The sequence below is a fragment of the Sus scrofa genome, chromosome 7 (genome assembly GCF_054392235.1).
Source record: "Sus scrofa isolate SSC_HxYL_T2T_F1_AM1 chromosome 7, Sscrofa_HxYL_maternal_Yorkshire_Landrace_v2.0, whole genome shotgun sequence".
Lineage (NCBI taxonomy): Eukaryota > Metazoa > Chordata > Mammalia > Artiodactyla > Suidae > Sus > Sus scrofa.
Window position 1 is genome coordinate 76,033,620 of NC_139389.1, and position 19,869 is coordinate 76,053,488.

Consider the following 19,869-nt stretch of genomic DNA (forward strand, 5'->3'; position numbering starts at 1 on the left):
TTTTTTAGAACACTCCAGCCAACAACTGCATATTCTTTTTCTGTACACATGGGACATTCACTAGGCATAGCATATCCTGAGCTGTAAAATAAATCTCTATAAATTTAAAATAACTGTTATCACACCTCAAGAGAGATAAATTAGAAAAAGAATAAAAATATACCTAGAAAATCCCTCAAATATTTGGAAACTACAAGTAAGTAAGTGTTTTTTCTGTCACTAAATAATCCATGTCACCAAAAAAAAAAAAGATAAAAGGGAAAGTAAGTATTTTGAACTAAATGAAAATATAATTTGTGAAGTACAGCTACAACAGCTAAAATTGCATAGAGGCAAATTTAAATGCTTCTTAGAAAAGAAGAAAGGTCTAAAATTAATAAACCAAATTTCCCCTATACACAACAAGAAACAAGAGAACAAAGAGTAAATTAAAGCTAAGGTACATAGAAGGAAGGAAATAAAGCATAGACATTAACAACATATAATAAAGAGGCAATTGGGGAAAAAAATGAAACCAAAACTGGTCAAAGCTTTTGGTAAAATACAATAAAATTGATAAAATTCTAGCCAGACAGATCAAGAAAATAAGAGAAAACACAAATGATCAACATCAGGAATGAAAGAGAGACCTCATTATAGATACCAGAGAGATTAAAAGAAAAGTAAGGTACTATTATGAAAAACTTCATACCTCTGCTTTAGGACAAAACTGGTCCTTTTCTCAAAACACAGAAGCGCATACACAGTTATAATTCTCTGAAACTATTGCTTCTCAGTGTAGTCGCAACCATTTATAATAATTATAACTTTTAACTGAAATAACTTCTGTTTTCCATAGAAAACTGGAGGGGTGGATAACATGAATTGTCAGATGCCAGCATTTATCAGACTAGCAGAGCTCATGAATTTACATAAATCAACTTTCTACAGTCTCTAATATTCCATACACAACTCCTCAAAATGGTAGAAATGAACATATTCATTAACATGAGCCAAAAATAGTCTTGGTAGTACATAAAAGTAAAAAGTTAGGATGTACAAAATTTAAATTATGCTTAATAACTAATATATTAGTATTCAGTCTTACTTATAATAAATGATCTAGGTATTCAATGATTTCCATTAAATAACCAATCTAATACCAATCCAAGATTTAAGCTACCTAGGTCTCTTGTCTGGGAAAAACTTGTGCCCAGAAGGACAACTGCATTGTATAGATTCTAGACCACCCCCCCTCAGGGTTATCTGATCCCAAATCTATGGAAACTATCTTAAAACTCTGTAAAGTGTGGCCCTAAAAAAAAAAAAAAAAAAAAAAAAAAAAGAAATAGGAAAAAAATAAAAGACTCTCCATTCTGAACCAGTCTCCTGACACATTCCACCAGGATCAAAAGGTGCAGTCTTGGTCTTACTTCTTGAAAAACAGGAAGTGGAGAAATCCACATCATGGGTACTGTTTTTAGTCTCAGGAGGTCTCCATTCAATAAAGTTGGAAGAATTTTTCTCTTGCCCTTGATTTCTTTCGATGTTCTCTTCATCATAATGACAACTCTCTCACATACACTTCCCTTCTGAGAAGGCAATTCTTTTGAGGAAGCAAGAATTTGGGAATCATTTCATTGTAGCTCTTAATTTTTTGATGATGTAAATATTATGGTTCTTTGACCATCTACCCCTGGTGCAGAAGGTGGGGGAGGCTGTACAGGTCAACAAAAACAATCATCACCTTCCACTGATGAGTTTTGAGAGTCATTAGATCTAGAAACTAAAGGATTAGGTCAACCACTAAATGAATTTCCTACATTCAGGAGACTAGACACAGATATTTAATGAATGAATATGTGAATGGTCCTCATTGAGGCAGCCCCTCTGCAAAACTGCTCATTTCCCTTCCTAATTAATCAGTGGCCTCTGATTTTCTGGGACATGCCCTAGAATATTCCACATAGGCAACCACATGTTGGTACTTGGCTGCTCTTATGGAAAGTTCTGTTCTCTATTCTGGGACCCATATCTACAGCCTAGACTGAGTTCCAAATAAACTGAGCAATGATAAGAGCTTCCTGCCTTATCCCTCATCACAGTTTAAAAGAGATGTATTACAATTTGAATAAAAACACAGTGCTCTAGTAACTAGAAGAGCATTCACCCATCAAGGCTAGTAAGAGTTCATCTGAATTAGGAAGGCCTTTTGGATTATCTCACACACCTTCTACTCGCCATGCCCTTCCACACCTCAAAGCTTTTATCACATAACTTCCCTTGGCTTCTCATCAACCTTGCCCACCTGGTGAAATGTCTCCTCAAAAGAATCTTCTCCAGCTCTCCCAGATAGCAATCTTAACCTGTTTCCATAGTAGAGTTCATACCTTTACAACTGTGTTATGCTCTATTTTAATTATTATGTCGACACCTCCCCTCTCACATGTAGTAAGCCCAACAAGACGTGCAGGTGTTGCTGAATTAAGAATGGAATAGGGGAAGAAGGAGGCAGGAAAGACTCAGAGAGATGGCAGCAGAAGGACTCAGATGGCATTGCTGGCTTGGAAGATTGAAGGGGCCACGGGCCACGAAATGCAGGTGATCTCTAGAGGTTGAAAAGGTGAAAAAAAGATACTCCCCTAGAATTTCCAGAAATCAGCCATGCCAATACCTTGATTTTAGTCCAGTGAGAGCAACATCAGACTTCTGATGACCTCCAGAATTGTAGATTATAAATTTGTGTTGTAAAAAAAAGAATAGACTGTTTTACTCTCCAGTTTATGCTGCTTATCCTGATTCTAGCAAATCCTATTTTTTCACCAGTTACTGGCAACATCCCCCACAAAAGTATGGTGGCTTCTCAATGAAGAATTATGGCCTGAGACACTGTTAAAAGTTGTGTTTTCAGGTGGCTGGGGTCTCAGCACACTCACTAGTTTTTCACCCACAATGCTCCTCTTTTCCCAAGTGCCCTATTGGATATCTTATTTAAATTAAAGTTTCCCCAATCTATATTTTTTTGGCCACACCTGCAGCATATGAAAATTCCGGGACAGGGATAGAATGTGAGCTGTAGCTGTGACCTATACCACAGCTGCGACAACAAAGATCTTTAACCCACTGCGTCACATCAGGAATTCCCCCAAATTTCTGAGCACTACCTTTGTGATTTTGGCCATATCAAAGCAGCACCTGAGCTAACCCTTTTCTACAAATTAACTTAATTTTTAAATAGTACTTTTCCTTTATAAGTAATATCCATAAAATACTAGGTCTGATATGCTAATTGTTTTTTCCTATTACACTTAAAAAAAATAACTACATATATTTTTTTTGTCTTTTTGCTATTTCTTGGGCCGCTCCTGCGGCATATGGAGGTTCCCAGGCTAGGAGTCGAATCGGAGCTGTAGCCGCCAGCCTACACCACAGCCACAGCAACGCAGGATCCAAGCCGCGTCTGTGACCTACACCACAGCTCATGGCAATGCCAGATCCTTAACCCACTGATCAAGGTCAGGGATAGAACCTGCAACCTCATGGTTCCTAGTCAGATTTGTTAACCACTGAGTCACGACAGGAACTCCCCCCCCCCCGCCGCCACCACCAAAAAAAAAAAGCTATTACAATGAAAAAAGTTTGCATTAAAATAAAGTCATAACCATAAAAATTTTAAAAACAACTTTGCCTATGTTCCACAAAAATCACTTCCAGGTATCAACAGTGTTATGGCGCCTCCATTTTTGGAAATATTTTCCTATGCCTTTGCTACCCTCCCCAAACCTTATTCCCAAATCATCTCCTTCTTTCTTAGCAGGCTCCCTCATCTCCTACATTCTTAAAAAGAGAATCCATCAGGCTTAAATTCCTCCCATACCCTCCCACTCCACACACCTCTGAAAGCACACCTGCATCTGCTCTCATCCTGCTTCTTCAGGCTCTGCTGTCAGGAGAGGAGCCTGATCTTCTTTCTGTTAAAGAAATGTCTGATCACTTGTGTTCTGAAGCCCATCCTGATGCACTGCCTCAGGATCTTACCAAAAAATAAGTCTATTTTGCAAAGGATTTACCTAAATTATGTGACCTTGAATTCGTAAAATATTTCTGAGCTGGTCTCTTTTAAAATACTTTTTAAATCTAGCATACTTTAAATCTTAAAAGTTCCATTTCCTTATTTTCTGAGAATTACAAGAATATTATATTTATATAAGTACCTATAAGACAATCAGAACAGGGCTTCTTTAACTTGGGAAATCTTATAATCTAATTTATCAATACCATCTGGATTCAGGAAAACATTACATATTCATACGAGACATAAAGATCTTTCTGACATATAGACAAAGAGACACAGAGTTTACAACTTCAATTCTAAAATTTCAGTCATGAGTCAAGAGTAAACACAGAAGCACAAAAAATTAACTGGTTCAGATATCAAAGAGCTATTCTCTCTCTTGGTGGAATACAACATTCTTAATTGATTTGAGCCCAAATAAACAAATAAGAAGATTAACAAATTAGTTTCTCTGTTGTCTTTCACCCAAGAGACAAGATCTCTACAAATCATTAATCCATTCACAGAGCTCCCCAGGTGGTCAGACATAAAGCAAATTTCCAACCACTGCTACCAAGAGTGGGCAACGGCACTGCTGTAAACAAAACAAAGACAAATCAAAAATTAGTAGAGAACAATATTAAAATTAGAAAAACAGAGAGTCCCAACAAAGTTGTCGTCATTTTAAGAGCCAAGAAAAAGATGTCTTGACTTTAAGCAACCCATGAGCTGCACTTGTCTAGTGAAAATTATACCTATTGTTAGGTGAATTCATTGGGGGCATCTCAGTAAAACACTTCCAAAATGTTAAGACATTTAAAAAAAAAAAAGAAAAGAAAAGGTAAAAACCATGCCTTTCTTACAGATATAAAATGAACATGTCTTAAAGATTTTGTTGGATATATTTATCAATGAAGAAACAAGATCGATATTGTAAACAGCTCAAAGGAGAAATCAAAAATCACAAATTTATATGGAGTAAAAGAATGCTGAAATGAACCTGCAAATGGAGGCAAAATACAGTGATAGAAGTCAATTGAGATAGGGATAGGTTTTATACTATAAACAAGAATTATTTTGTGTTGCTATCAGTTATGCACAATTTACAGAGTTTTAAGATAGTTTCCATAGATTTGGGATCAGATAAACCCTCAGGGGGATGGTCTAGAATCTAGATAATGCAGTTGTCCACCTGAGTTTTTCCCAGACAAGAGATACCTCTTCCATGAAAACAGAAGAAAGGAAACAGGGATGTATGTGAATGTAAGTAAATCTATAGTAAGGGCAAGAAGTTAAGGAAACTCATCTCTAAGTCTCACTTTCCATCCCCCCACCCACTACCCCGTCAGCACCCCCTCCTAGTAAAATAAAACATGAGAACATGAGGTTATCTGCTACAAATCAAAGGAACTGGTTGCTGTGACAGGGCTCAATGCGCAAAAATATCTCACATCAGCTTTGCCATAGTGACTTTCTCATTTCACTAAAAGTACCATTTAAAATACAAACATGTCACCTGGGAGATATGCCAAACCATCCTTTGAATGCCTTGGCACATGCCAGTCCTCTGGGAATCTATCCCTAGGCAAGTTCGGAAAACACTGCTCTAGCATGTTTTGGTTTGTGGGATTAGTCAGAAACCCTGAAGAAATAAAACACAGACCTGGTAAATTATGAAAGATCACTGGAGTTCTTCCTAGGTGGGACAGTTAAGAGGTGTCCTGTAGAGTCAAGGGGTGCAACATGAAGGAAGGGGGATTGTCATAAAAGCAAGGGAACAGCAAAGGAAGGAAGCTGGTGGGGAACTCAGATGAGCTTCTTCAGTAGAGAGAGACAGAAATGGAGAACAATTAAATTAGAACCTTCAGGGGACAGCTCTGGCACTGATATTTTTATTTATTGTCTTTTGTCTTTTTAGGGCAACACCCGTGGCATATGGAGGTCCCCAGGCTAGAGGTCTAATGGGAGCTGTAGCCATTGGCCTGCACCAGAGCCCAGCCATGTCTATGACTTACACCACAGCTCTGGGCAACAAAGGATCCTTAACCTGCTGAGCGAGGCCAGGGATCGAACCAGCAACCTCACAGTCCCTAATCTGATTTGTTTCCACTACATCACTACAGGAACTCCTTGGCACTGATATTTTAAAAAGCTCTCATGGTAATTACAAACTGCAGTCCAGGTTGATAACTTCTATTTGCCAGCTGAAGTTCACCAACTTCACACCATGTAAAGGTGGTCATTGATACTGTGGTTCTGACTCATATCCTGCTCAAGAGGATATGAGGATTTGGGTTGAGTTTCTTTTTAATTAGAGCAAAATGCCTAAATATTTAGGAAATAACTTGTGGGTTTTGCTTGTTCCAGTTGTGTCATAGCACTTTGTTCCCTTTCTGTGAATAAAAAGAATAAGAACACAGTAGATTTTCCACTATCAGTGTGTGCTATCCTTTTGTTGCAGTAAAATGAGCAGAACTCAAGAAATGTGGTTGTAAAGTGACAGGCTTGAAATCTTTATTCTTTTCTAAGGTACTGCAAAGTGTATGACCTAGTAATACTCTAAGTGGTACAGTGGAAAGAGAAATGAATTTGGTCTCAGAAGATGATAGGACCGGTACCACTACTGCCTGGGGAAATCACTACACACTTAGCCTAAGTTTCCTTTTCTGAGAAATGGGATTTTCCACCTTTTTTGGTCTAAAACGTCACTGATTGTAAGAGGCACCATAGTTTTAGATAGCACTATGAAAACACAGGTGATTGTTTTATTCCACTGGTAATGAAAGTAGTTACAATTATTATGACATTTATTGGTAATAGAGTCCAAACATTCCAGAACATAAAACTAAAACTCAGAGTTCCTTCTGTGACACAGTGAGTTAAGAATCTGACTGCAGCAGCTCAGATCACTGAGGAGGTGCCAGTTTGATCCCCCAGCTGGAACAGTGGGTTAAAGGATTCAGTATTGCTGCAGCTGTGGCTTGAACCAGGGAATTTCCATATGCCACAGGTGTGACGGTGAAATTAAAAAAACAAAAGCAAAACCAAAAAACTCTAAAACTCAGTTTTTTGTTGTTAAAAAATCAATTAGCCGAGAAAAATCCTTTAAATCAAACTTTCCTAAAGTCAAGTTGTTAAAAATGCCTACTGAGACTCCTGAAATCTTAAGATACAAAAGATTATCTAAAAAGCCACCAACCTCAAAACTTTGCTATACAACTTGCAAAAAATGTGTTAAAGTACATCGCCCCCTAAAAAAGTGATTGGAGACTTAATCTCACTTAACTGTTGATAAGAGCAAGAATTGGTTTCATCAAAATCTAAATATGAGACCTTAAATATTTTCTAGTTTGGCAGAAGCCAACAGTGTTTCAATGCTGCAAATGTGTGGAGTGAAAACATGAGAGTAATTACAAAGGTATAAGGTGAACTGGGTAAATGTACTCAGGGAGCCAGGACCAGGAAAAAAGAAACAGGAAGAAAAATCTAAGGGAACATAGAGACTCGGGAGAAAGAAAAAAAACAAAAAAAAAACAACCGTGTAACAGAAAGGAGAGAACAGAATAAGGAAATCCAAAATGTTAAATACTTCTGGCAATTGTCCTCCTGGATAAGGGTTTCAATAAATGTACAGCCTTTCAGAAAATATCCAGAAAAGAAACAGGCTGAATTCAATAGTGATGAGGGTGGGTGGAGCTATTTTTCTTATCCAACTGATTATACATTAAAAAAAAAAAAAAAAAAAGTATAGCTAAAGGAGAGCCTAATGAGTGAGGGAGGTGAGGCCTAGAGACCAATTAAGTGGCTCCATAACAGCCTCATACTAGTGAGGACACAGAAACTGGGCTCCAATCTAGCCTAAGAAAGGGAATTTGTTAGCTCATGTAACTAAACTATGGAAAGGATTGAATGATCCAGAAACTCAAAGGAAATCAGACAGTCTTCCTTCATTTCTTTTTCTGGTGTTTCTCTCTCAATTTTCTTCCTTGGGGTACAGAACTTGGACACCAAGGGCCTTGGGTTTACATCCTTAAAGCTCCATGATCCAAGGGTTAAAAACAAACCAACAAACAGAGACCCAGACCCTCTACCTGGCCAAAAGATCCATCAGTATATTCTAAAATCACTAAGTGAAAGATGTACAGGGAAACTTTATAATGGAGGGGTCAGGCTGCTGACCTCGCCTGAACCCACTGGTTCAGCCAGATATTACCTGCATTGAGATGCCATAGAAAGTATACGCCTTAACCAAAAATAAAAAAAATTGAGAAGGGTCTAATTATACTTTACATTTAACTATAAATTTTCAAGAAACATGGTGGATAGAGAAACGAGATCATCAGTCATAAATGAGCCAAAAGCAAGAATCGTGACGTTCCCCGGTGCAAATATCTGGTTTCCCCAATAAATCAATAGCATAAAGAGAAAGAGGGTGGGGAGGGAGGCGTTAAGGGAATTGAGACTTAAGAGGCTCAGCAACCAAATACAATGTGGAAAGACAGAACCTTGACTGTGAGGGAGGTGGGGTTTAGAGACCTCCATTAAGTGGCTTTCTAAGAGCCTCATAGCAGTGAAGACACAAACCAGTCTAGATCTCTATAACAAACCAACAATAAAAGGCATCTTTCAAACAATCAAGGAAATTTGAACGTGATAGGTTCCTAGGGTGTTGGCAGATGTGACTCTTGCGATTGAGCAACACTGGACAAGAACGAAAGAAAAGCGGCTGACCAGGGATGACTTATTTCCTGCTAACGTCAATCCCTGTCCTTGACAGAATGGTTGCATTCACTCATTTGACTTCAACTAAGTCAAGTCTGAAATAAAGTCCTTTGCCACATCCCCGCCCCTTCTTCCTGCCACCAGGCCTTTATAAGCCGAAAGCCTCACGGTCGCTGCTGAGGCCATCCTGAGCTCAGCCCATACGTTTCAGAAGCCTCTCTTGCTTTACTTACTTGGCTGTATGCAGTTCCTCCCTCCGCAAACCTTACAGAGCCTTACAGAACCCACAGAGTGCATATTATGGAATATTCAAGAATTACCTTAACTTTTCTAGATGTGTAATGGCTGGGTGATTACTTTTTTTTCCCCCAAATTCTCATCAAAGGAAGTTTAAGTGAGAAACGAAGTGAGTGAGGCGGCCCGCTTTATACCGCTGCCGCCTCGCCGACAGACAGCTCGCGCTCCGCTCGCTCGCCCGATCCTCGAGGGCGCAGAGCCCAGAGCCGTCAGCCGCGCTCGCCGCACCCAGCATGCTCCGCGGACCGAGCGCCTCAGCAGGAGGACCCACCGCCCGCACCTAGAGCCCCGGACGCGGCCCTTTACCCAAGGTGCCTCGGGCGCTCATTTGCATGGCCCACAGACATGTGAAGCCGACAGATCGCCGCGGTCTAGCGATCGTGGCACCAAACGTGCGAGCTTCGTGAGTGGGTCCGCGACGTCAAATATCTCTAAATGTCCCGCGGTCGCCGGGAAGAGGCGCAGCTTGGTCACCGTAAGTGTGATAGCAGAGATATCGCCGTGCCTTATATAGCCTGTGGACAGAGGCTGAATCGTGCTCGCTTCGGCAGCACATATACTAAAATTGGAACGATACAGAGAAGATTAGCATGGCCCCTGCGCAAGGATGACACGCAAATTCGTGAAGCGTTCCATATTTTGCGCGGTCTAAACAGCCTTAGCCTTTTGAAAGCTCCAAAAGCACGTCTGGCACTCAGTCCTGAAATTGTGATTTATTTTCAGTATAAAAGTGTTCGTATAATGCAATCTATGAAATGAGAATGAAGCTGAGTTACATCTGGAAATTAATGTCCAAAGGAAACACCGTGAGTCAAAAGCAAAACGTCTGGCACTCAATACTGAAATTGTGATTTATTTTCACTATAAAAATATTCATATGAGGCAATTTATTAAATGAGAATGAAGCTGAGTTGCACATGGAAATTTATGTCCAAATATGCCTTCTTTTCACATCTCGGAAATGAGGGAAATATCAACTTGCATCCCTTTCATAGAACTTAAAAGTTCTGAAATCGACTTATTCATGGTCTTATCTCCTCCAACCATACAAAAGCAAGAGACCCAAGTGGGTTCGCCTCTTGTTCAAGACTGCCTGACATGAATTACTGGATGAGTCCTCAACAAATCATTTCTAAATTATTAAATTACTGAATTATCGCTAAGTTACTGAATCCTGCTAAAGGAAGTAAAGAACATTAGCGCACATTTCTGGGACCTACTTTGTTACATTCCTTGGTCGTGTTGGACTAGAGTGCGTAAATTCTCGCTCAGATTGTGAGCTGGACCAAAGCAGCGACTGTTATCGGATCAGATCAACGCTGGCCAGTGCATGTGGATCCTAGAGCTCCAGATTCAGTTAAAAACTGACGCAGCAAGCTCATTCGTATCTGCTTTCCGTAGTCTGAGACAGATCTTGTGGGCCTGTTCTTATTTGGCTTCTAAGGGGCACTCAAAATGCCTCTTTACCTAAATCGGGTGGATTCCGTCACAGGAAATTTGAAAGTTCATTACCCAAACCAAAAGCAGATTTTTTTAACCAATGAAAACAAGCATTCGACTACAGACACTACGATTACCCAAGTAACTTATAGAAACATGACCGGTGGGCCATGGAAATGCCAGGGTAGCAGTCGAGCTAGACTGCGGTGGAAGAGTCTCGCCAGAGTCCTCAAGGCGCAAAAGGAGAGCAGGTCTCTTAAACTAATCTCAAAACCCCACCTCTCCCCAGCAAAGGGGGCAGGGCGCAAAATATGGAACGCTTCACGAATTTGCGTGTCATCCTTGCGCAGGGGCCATGCTAATCTTCTCTGTATCGTTCCAATTTTAGTATATGTGCTGCCGAAGCGAGCACGATTCAGCCTCTGTCCACAGGCTATATAAGGCACGGCGATATCTCTGCTATCACACTTACGGTGACCAAGCTGCGCCTCTTCCCGGCGACCGCGGGACATTTAGAGATATTTGACGTCGCGGACCCACTCACGAAGCTCGCACGTTTGGTGCCACGATCGCTAGACCGCGGCGATCTGTCGGCTTCACATGTCTGTGGGCCATGCAAATGAGCGCCCGAGGCACCTTGGGTAAAGGGCCGCGTCCGGGGCTCTAGGTGCGGGCGGTGGGTCCTCCTGCTGAGGCGCTCGGTCCGCGGAGCATGCTGGGTGCGGCGAGCGCGGCTGACGGCTCTGGGCTCTGCGCCCTCGAGGATCGGGCGAGCGAGCGGAGCGCGAGCTGTCTGTCGGCGAGGCGGCAGTGGTGCGGTCTTGGCGGCCTGCCTGGAACAAGTGGCATCTCTCTAAGTGTATGGGAATCGGTTGGCCCACTGGGCCACCAGGACGTTGGGTCACTAGGGTTCTGAATCGGACTCGGATCCTCCTAGAAAAATGTGGAACGTGTCGCTGATATATCACCTGTGACATGGGAGCCTTGTACAATTTCCAAAGACTTTATTGAAGTGAGCCCAGTGTCCAGCCTTCCAGGAGATTTCCTCCAACGACTTGACCACTCAGATCTGACGGTCAACACCACACTCTAGGATACCCCAGGCTCCACCAGAACACGAGTGTTTCGGACCTGAGTCCTTCCGCGCAATCGTCAGTGGGATGGTGGGGCGGAGCCAGGGTGGCTGGTCACGCCCTTTCACAGGTGTCACCTTAGAACCTGGCCTCCAACCTACTGGAACATTGAAGAACACGTTAAAGCGCACGTATTTGGTTTGAGTGATGGATCCGAAGAATTAAGCTATTAGATCTGAACTGGAGAATCATTCTTGTATTTTCCTATATTTCTCCACACCCTAACCCTAGCCCTGTTATGATACAAACATGCAGAACAGATCTAAGTGCAAGAAATACTGGAATGTTCACAGCCTTGTAAATTAACTATACTTCAATAAAACTTTTTAAAAATACTGGAATGTTTGCGTTACAGAGTCTGATTTTAACTACAGCAAAAACCATACTGCTCAAGTCTTACACGTTGTGAACTGAGGGCTAAAGGTAAAAGCCTCCATATACTGAAGTAAAGTGTAGGGCATAGGTTTCCCTGCGTTGTGTTAAAGTGGCATCCTTAACAAGGAATATGGCATATTTATAAAATAAGTGAAGTTTTGCTTCTTTTTTTCCTTCCTGTGGTTGTCCTTCCCTTTCCACGACACAATATTTTGAAGTAAAAAGCTGTGAAGGATCGGTAACTTTGAGAAGTTTTAAAATTAGTATCCAATTTTGTGATGCAGTAAAAGAAAATAGGATGAACCCATATGAGTTTCTGGTATTGCTGAGACAAAAATAGCGAAAGGAACAGAAAGCCTACAGGGATTATTGCTAAACCTACCTTTCTCTGTTGTTATAATTCCTTTCTTTAACAGCTTCTGAAAAGTAATAAAATACACCGTTTTTAGCCCCACCCAAAATGAGGCAAAAATGACAGCCTATTGAGTTAAATTGCCCAATTACAAATAAAATATGCTTCCATGTCTTTCTTCTAATGGCCTGTCTTTCCAATAAGCATTTCTGACTTCAAAGCTATTGAGAAATGGTAAATTGATGTTCAACTTTATGATTTGAGATATATCAATCCCTTTCATGTTCTTACTCTCTTTAGAAATCTTACAGCCAGACAGTTTGTAAAAGGATACATAGTATAGGAAGTTATAGTTGGAAGGATGGTCAGAGTTCCAAGGTCATAAATTTGATATCTATATCAGTTGTAAGTTCCTTTAGTCAGGCTACACTTCTGGATGACCATATTTAAGCGTGTTATACTCTGAAAACAGGAAAAATGTTTACCAAAGACTGAAAAAAAAAATGAACATTGACTAAAAGATCAAATCCTTTGGGCAAAATATCTTTATAATGGCTTTAAGTTATCAGATGTGTGCAGAAATACCAAAAAAAGAGCCTGATTTTAGAGTCCTGGCACTTTTGAACAATGTGCTGTTAGAGAATTAGAGCAGAATTTCTCACAAGTGATTTATGTATGACTCCCTTTAAAGCAATAAGTTCTCTTTAGGTTTCCAGTATTGCTGAAATTACTTCTATTATATTGTTATTTAAATATGTACAAACATAAAACTGGCTATAAACTCCTTATACTTACAGCTGTTATAACTCTAAAACCAAAGCAGATTTACAAGTTAAATACACAACTACAAATCAATACAATTCAAATTAATGTAAATTTATTGCAGTAGATGATGTGTTTGTTTTAAACTAAATCACCAGTGTTGGATTTGATAATGGACAGATGAAGTCTCATGTTCAGCTCTATACCTAATTTGTTTCTGTATATTCACTAATCCAGAGAATGCCAGTTCACATAAGTACGTTCTGAAAAAACTGAACCTTTGTTTTCTACCAAATTATATAGATACTGGAACATACTTTTTTGATATTTTAGCATTTTAAAAATCAGGACACAGGAGGAGTTCACATCGTGGCTCAGTGGTTAACGAATCCGACTAGGAAACATAAGGTTGAAGGTTTGATCCCTGGCCTTGGTCAGTGGGTTAAGGATCTGGCCTTGCCGTGAGCTGTGGTGTAGGTCACAGATACAGCTCGGATCCAGCGTTGCTGTGGCTCTGGCGTAGCCAGATTGGACCCCTAGCCTGGAAACCTCCATATGCTGTGGGAGCGGCCCTAGAAAAGGCAAAAAGCAAAAGACAAAAAAAAAAAAAAAATCAGGACACAGTAGATGGGAGCTGAGACTCTATGAAATAAGGTACTTTAGGAAAATCAGGCCTCCTGGTTGATATTCTGCCAATGAGCAATCTTTACTTGATGACTGTATTATTTATTTCAACATGGAGTCAGCATAACAGTAAAATTGAAATCAGTACTAAATATATATCTAATCAAATCTTGCTGAAATATGGAGCAAGACAAGATTATCTGAAGTTAGTTTTAAACCCTTAGAAATTTTTTAAAAAATTTTTTTCAGTTTCAGCCCTGAACTCACATAGACTGTTGATGGTAAAGAAAGAATTAGGCTTCTCATACTGTTTTGTTTATATCTTCTTGGGACTTCATTTGGACAATATTTGAAAAATTGTTGACAATAGAGAAAAGAATTAACAAATAGTTTACTCTCTTACCCCCAAAACAAGGCAGACAGTTTCCTGCAGGGAAACAAGTTTGGCATAGGCACCAGGGGCCTTGCGGTTTTTCATAGAGGCTCAGCACCATGTTTGCCATGAATGAGGCTTGAGAATGCAGAATTTCACAGAGGTAATTAGAATTAGATACTGAAAATGACCCATTTACATCATTTCAAATTTGATCATAAATCAGATTTTATTATTACTGTTGTTTGAACTCTGTTTTCAATTTGGAATATTCAAATTACCATTAAATCTTTATCTGTATAGAATGTCCTGAAAGCATTTGACTTTCTTGGTGCATAAACACAATTTACATTATTCAGTCTACCTCTGTTCATTTTTCATTAGTCCCTACAAAACAGTACAGTTTTTAGAGGCATATCATTTTCTTGTTAAGAAATCAAAGTATTGGAGTTCCTGTCGTGGTGCAGTGGTTAACGAATCCGACTAGGAACCATGAGGTTGCGGGTTTGATCCCTGCCCTTGCTCAGTGGGTTAACGATTCGGCGTTGCCGTGAGCTGTGGTGTAGGTTGCAGACGCGGCTCGGATCCCGCGTTGCTGTGGCTCTGGTGTAGGCCGGTGGCTACAGCTCCAATTGGACCCCTAGCCTGGGAATCTCCATATGCCGCAGGAGCGGCCCAAGACCAAGAAATAGCAAAAAGACCAAAAAAAAAAAAAAAAAAAAAAAAAAGAAAAAGAAATCAAAGTATTAATTTGTTAAAAAGATAAACTAAAGTCTCAGCAATTGAAAATATTATTCAAGTGTATTGTGTTACTAGGAAATAGAAATTTGTATTGAAATCTTATAGCAATGCTTAGTTATAATTTGGAAGCTTCAGACTCATTTTAATATTTTAAGATAATCATCCCAATAAAAATCAATTTCTTTTAAAAATCCTGTAGAAAAGCTTCTGATTCCTAAGAAACTTTATGAAGACTCCAAGAGGTTCCAGCTCCTAGTTTAAGAAACCCTGTGTAGACGGATATAGAAAAGTCTACTTTCTGGAACTTGTGTTGCTTTATATGCGTCGTTTCCTTGAGAGGAAAACTCAAGAATTGGAAATAGAAAGGGGGGGTAATATTTATCGAGCACAAATACTTAGAGGGCATTTTACATATGGCTCTGGCGTAGGCTAGCAGCTACAGCTCCGATTAGACCCCTAGCTTGGGAACCTCCATATGCCGTGGGTGTGACCCTAGAAAAAGGCAAAAACAAACAAACAAACAAACAAAAATATTGCACTTAATATTGCAATTATTCTAAGAAGTAGGAATCATCCCATATGGGTAATAAAATTAAGTTAGGGGAAAGCTGTCATTCAAACTCAGGATCCTCAGAATCCAAATCCATGTTGCTTCTTATTCTGTGATTTCATTTAACACTAGAGAAATTTGAATACACTTTTAATGAGGATAATCTTTATGAACTATTCTGAAATTCTTGAGTAATCAATACATTGAACATAATATGATGAAAAAAATTCAGTCAATTCACGGTGTTCTGTTTCTAAATTATGAAGGAAAAAAAGTGTCTCAGACCAGCTTACTTTTGGCTTCCAAAATATTTCTAAGTTACCATTTCTAGACTACTCAAGCTAACTTATGAACTAAAAGGTAATATAATTGTTGTGGTCAAGGAAAAATAACAGAAGGAAAAACCTGACTATGACTATCAAAAACAATAATAAAATGACCCAAGCCAGGACATCTGTGCCCATGTTGTCCTCCATTAAAACAAGTGATTCAGAATTGCCTTTAGTGTTCAATTCTTGAATAAAATTAAAAAAAAAATAAAGTTCAGTTCTTAAAAAATAATTGAATAAAATAAATAACAATGCAACTATTTGAATGCCTGGTTTTGGGTTTGTTTGGTTTTTTGTTTTGTTTCTTTTTTTGTTGTTTTGTTGTTTCTTTTTTTGTTGTTTTTTTCTGTTTTGTTTTTGTTTTTGGCCACCCCTGTGGCATGCAGAATTTCCCAGGCCAGGGATCAAACCTAAGCCACAGGATTCAGTGGCTGAATCCTTAACCGCTAGGCCACTAGGAAACTCCTTGAATGCATGTTTCATTAATCAAAACCATCTTTCTGTTTTAGGAAATAAGCTTTTGCTTTAATCAAATATTTTATATTTTATATTTGAAAAACCTCAGTAGAATTACATAGAGTTCTAGTATTTCTGAGAGCTCTTAAAAAGTTACATAAAACTCAGTTTCTTTTTTTTTTTTAAGAAAATTAATTAGAGATGTAGATATAAAGAAAACAGGAAAATAGTTTTGCAACCTTAGCGTTAGCAAAGCTTTTTAAGATAGGACCTAGAAAGCAAAAACCATTAAAAAATTGATAAATGAGAGTTCCCATCGTGGCGCAGTGGTTAATGAATCCGACTAGGAACCATGAGGTTGCAGGTTCGATCCCTGGCCTTGCTCAGTGGGTTAAGGGTCCGGCGTTGCCGTGAGCTGTGGTGTAGGTCTCAGACGCGGCTCGGATCCCTCGTTGCTGTGGGTCTGGCGTAGGCCAGTGGCTACAGCTCCGATTCGACCCCTAGCCTGGGAACCTCCATGTGCCGCGGGAGCGGCCCAAGAAATAGCAAAAAGACAAAATAAATAAATAAATAAATAATTGATAAATGGATTTCATCAAAATTTTAAATTTCTGCTCATCAAAGACACCATTAAAAAAAAAAGAAAATACAGGCAATCCAGAGGCTGGGAGAGAATATTCAAGAAATTTTTACAATGAACTCTCAGGAAAGGAGTTCACTTGTGACACAGTGGATCTGGCATTGTCACTGCAGCAGCTGGGGTAGTGTTGGTTTGATCCCTGGCCTGGGAACTTCCACATGCCTCAGGCGTGAACAAAAAAAAAGAAAGAAAAGAAAAAAGAAAATACCAGGAAAAGGACATGTATCTAGAATAAATCAGGAACACTTACAACTCAACACTAAAAAGAACAACCCAAATAAAACATGGACGAAAGACTTGGACACTAGTAAGCAACTAAAAAAATGCTCAACATCATTAATCATCAGAGAACTGCTAGTTAATATACCATGAATACTATTTCACACCTCTTAGAATAGCTAACATTTAAATGAGTGATAATACCAAAAACTGGCAATTATGTAAAGTAATTAGAACTCTCATACATCACTGGTGGGAGAGTATAAAATGGTACAACTTTCAGAGAACTGTTTGGCAGTTTCTTACAAACATACACTATGAAACATAAATTCCATTCCTACGTATTTGTCCAGGAGAAATTAAGACATATGTTCACAAAGATGCATATAAGAAAGTTTGCAACTGTTTTATTTGTAATAGTTCCAAACTGGAAACAATCCAAAGGTTTTCCATCAACAAGAAACTGGATAGGAGTTCCCGTTGTGGCTCAGTGGTTAATGAATCCGACTAGGAACCATGAGGTGGCGGGTTTGATGCCTGGCCTTGCTCAGTGGGTAAAGGACCCAGCGTTGCCATGAGCTGTGGTGTAGGTCGCAGACGCGGCATTGCTGTGGCTGTGGCGTAGGCCGGTGGCTACAGCTCCAATTAGACCCCTAGCCTGGGAACCTCCATATGCTACGAGGGAGCAGCCCAAGAAATGGCATAAAGAAAAAAAAGAAAAGAAAAGAAACTGGATATTAATGAAATAGAAAACTACTCAGCAATAAAAAGGATCACATTTCTGTTTTGCACAGCAACCGAGATGAATTTTACAGTCACAGTGCACAAAGGAAGCCAAACACAAAAGAGTACATTTGTAGGATTCCATTCATGCAAAGTTAAAGACCAAGCAGAGCTAATCTAATAGTGATAGAAATCAGAAGAGCAGTTGCTTAGAGGGGAGGAGGAAGTGGGAAATAGACTAAAAGATGGTACAAGAGAACTTTTGTATCTTGATCCGACTGTATGGGTTATGCATTTGTTAAAACATAGCAACTATACACCTGAGACTTGGGCATCTCACCATTATAAGTTATACTGAAATAAAAAAGCATCCTTCAGTAAAAAAAAGAAGAAAGCATCAGGAGAAAAGATTGTTTCTGAAATCTAACACGGAAGGACTTACTGTTTTTAACTAGTGTTCCTGGAACATTATACTCTAGCTATACCACATTACTAATCATATATTGATCCCATCTAATAACATGGCACTCAGCAATGCTGGTAGATATTGCCTTTGTGGAGGCTTCATCAGGTTGAGTTGAAAAATATATACATATATTTCTAAAGTAGTGTACTGAATGTCTTTCAACTTATATTAATGCCTTTATATAATAAATAGTTACAGAGCACCTATTATGTGGCAGGCAGTGTTCTAGGCACCAAGGGTAGATCAATGGCCATGGAGTTGCACTTGAGTGTGGAAAAGAGAGAGATTTTTAAAGTATTCAAGGAGTTCTCTCACGGTACAGCAGGTTAAGGATCTGGCAGATGTCACTGCAGCAGCTTGGGCCACTGCTGTCGATTCCTGGTCTGGGAACTTCCATATGCCTTGAGTGCAGCCAAAAAAAAGTATTCAACAATAAATAAATGAAGTAATTTCAGAAGATGATAAATGCAGTGAAGAAAATGAAATATTTGACCACGTTATACTTATTTCTAATGCAGGGTGTGTGAATCACATATTTGCATGTTAAATTACATGTCATGTATAACTCCATTATGATTTCAGAGATCCATTCTCAAATGTTTTTGTTCTAACTCTATCATGAAAACACATTTTCAGACCATGAAAACATGAAGGGCTCTTTCACTGGGGCATATTTATGCACATTTTATTTTCTCACACACTCTTCTGAAGAGGACAAATTGAGGAGTTTCCATTGCGGCTCAGCAACAATGAACCCGACTAGTATCCATGAGGATACAAGTTCGATCCCTGGCCTCACTCAGTGGGTTAAGGATCTGGTGTGCCTTGAGCCATGATGTGGGTCACAGATGCGGCTCAGATCCCACCTTGGTGTAGGCCAGCTTTGCTGTAGCTTCAATTCAACCCCTAGCCTAGGAATGTCCATATGCTGCAGGTGCAGCCCTAAAAAGCAAAAAAAAAAAGAGAGAGAGAGAGAAAACAACAGATTGGCAATTCACCAGATCATTATACAGAAATGAAGAGCACATGGACTGTACATTTAAGTAAAGAGTGCTACACTGCTATCCACCATCATCCCTCACTTTCACTGGAGACTCACTTTATTCTGAAGACTCATTTCTCCTAATTTAGGACATTATACTAGCAAGTGATTGGGGATTTTTAAAACCTACTGGCTTGAAATGACCCATGAAAATCATACTGTACACCAAGCCCTCATTCATCATAACATATACGGTGTATGGAGTAAAATTTTCAGACTCTAAAAAAAGTCTTAGCACCTAGTTCACTGGAATTGTTCACTGGAATTGTTCTAGAGTCATGCAGCCAAGCAGCCCCGATTTCACCTGTTTAAGCATCTGTTATCACACAATAGTATTGGTGCTCGTGATCCCTTAAAGTTTATTTTGTTTCTCATCAGTGGAGAAACAGAAAGAGTTTCTAGCCATCAGGGTTTTAGCCTTGTTTGACATGGATGAAAAGCTAAAACTATAGTAGTCTCAACTACAACAGATCAGATCAACTCTTGTTACAAAACCAATGTTCCCAAAGCCAGGTCAGTCTATGTGAGCCAAAACTTGGGTGAAATTATTCCCTAAAATTTTAGTGTCTATGGTGCTTTACACCATTTTGAG

At 39.4% G+C, this 19,869-nt stretch overlaps 2 non-coding genes across 2 annotated transcripts; one reads left to right on the forward strand and one right to left on the reverse strand.

The window, feature by feature from the left end:
- Nucleotides 1-9,587: 9,587 nt before the first annotated feature.
- Nucleotides 9,588-9,694, forward strand: LOC146401678 (U6 spliceosomal RNA). The gene has a single exon (XR_014811610.1). It is a non-coding gene; the product is annotated as a U6 spliceosomal RNA (small nuclear RNA).
- Nucleotides 9,695-10,797: 1,103 nt separating this feature from the next.
- LOC146401679 (U6 spliceosomal RNA) lies at nt 10,798-10,904 on the reverse strand. The gene has a single exon (XR_014811622.1). It is a non-coding gene; the product is annotated as a U6 spliceosomal RNA (small nuclear RNA).
- Nucleotides 10,905-19,869: the final 8,965 nt, after the last annotated feature.